This window comes from Vulpes vulpes, chromosome 11 (assembly GCF_048418805.1).
Source record: "Vulpes vulpes isolate BD-2025 chromosome 11, VulVul3, whole genome shotgun sequence".
NCBI classification, from domain to species: Eukaryota; Metazoa; Chordata; class Mammalia; order Carnivora; family Canidae; genus Vulpes; species Vulpes vulpes.
This window is the reverse complement of record NC_132790.1, coordinates 1,273,834-1,275,342: the sequence shown is the minus strand read 5'-3', so window position 1 is coordinate 1,275,342 and position 1,509 is coordinate 1,273,834. Positions and strand designations below refer to the sequence as shown.

At 40.8% G+C, this 1,509-nt stretch overlaps 1 non-coding gene across 1 annotated transcript; it reads right to left on the bottom strand.

Moving 5' to 3' along the window:
• Positions 1-267: 267 nt before the first annotated feature.
• On the bottom strand, positions 268-371 carry LOC112935057 (U6 spliceosomal RNA). The gene has a single exon (XR_003238105.2). It is a non-coding gene; the product is annotated as a U6 spliceosomal RNA (small nuclear RNA).
• Positions 372-1,509: the final 1,138 nt, after the last annotated feature.

The following is a 1,509-nucleotide window of genomic DNA, read 5'->3' as shown; positions in this document are numbered from 1 at the left end:
TTACCAACAGAAAAAAATAGAGGCTTGGAAAAAGTCAAATAATTTGACTTCGGTCACACAGCTTATAGATAGTGTATTCCTGAAACCAGGATTCATGTCTTTCTAGCAAACTGCAAAGCCCTGACTTGAAGTAGTCTCCAATAAGAGGACTTAGATTAGGGCGTGAAAGCTTTGGGGGGAAATTCAGAATATTTCTCACTAAATAACCATTTAAGAGATGTTAACCTCTTCAATCACAAATATTTTATATTTATTTATTTATTTGTTTATGAAAATGAGCACGTCAGGAGTCTGCATGTCAACCTCGCACAGGGGCTGTGCTAATCTCTGTGTCACTCCAATTTTAGTATATGTGCTGCCAAATTGAGCACCAAATCATATTTAACTTCAATCTGATAAATTGTGTATTGATCTTATTTTCCTTGAGATATGTGTGTCTAGAGTATTATTGAAAATTAAAAAACATTTTGCTTGGACATGACCTACTGCCCGGCCCTTCACTTTTTCCTGCGACTCTGTATTACTTTGGGAATGAGCAGTGACCAGGAGGTTAGTTGGTGGAGAGAGAGATGGGTTGAAAATTATCACTAAAATAGCCAAGGGATTTTATCCTATGGAAATAATCAAATAAGTGACAACTTATGAGTAAGGATGTTCATGCAGTATGATTTCCAGTGGCAAAATTTAGCAGTACCCAAAAGTCCCACTCAAGAGTTTATATGATTAAAAAACTCCTTTGTACAATGGAAATGCTTTTGGTAGTTAAAAATGGTGGTGTGCTGCTGGGTGATGGATACGTGGGGGTTCATTATCCTATCCTGTTTTGTGTGTATTTGAAATTTCCCATAATAAAAAAGTTTTACTTTTACTTTTTAAAGATTTCTTTATTTATTTGAGAGAGGGGAGGGGCAGAGGGAGAAGGTGAAGCAGACTCCCCACTAAGCAGGGAACCCGATGTGGGGCTCGATCCCAGGACCCCTAGATAGTGATCTGAGCTGAAACCAAGAGTCAGATGCTTAACTGACTGTGCCACCACCCCTAATAAAGTTTTTTAAATATTGACCATCTTATAGATAATTTTGTGACCTCTTATGTGGAAAAAGCGGATTATTAGATGTAGTCCCTTGCTGGGACTCCAGAATCCTTGTGATTGTCCATCTGCATTTCCCTCCCCTTCAAGTATGTGGGAGGATTATACTCCCCTGTCCCCTAGCAGTTGAGCAAGACCATATAAGTGGCCAATAGAGGTGATGTGTCCCTTTCAGGCTGGAGCAATTCATTGCCAGGGTGTGACGGACTCTCCAGCCCCCTGGATTCTCCACCTCTCCAACTTAAGACATTCCAAGTGGTAGAGCCTCTGCCGAATAAGGCCAACATCAAAGAGCTCCCAGACAAAGTAGAGGGAACAGGTAGCGTGAGTGAGAAGTAAACCTTTAGTGTCTATAACCACTGAGCTGTTGGCCGCCGCGGCATTGCTTAGCGTATCCTGATTAGGGCACGATGTAATTT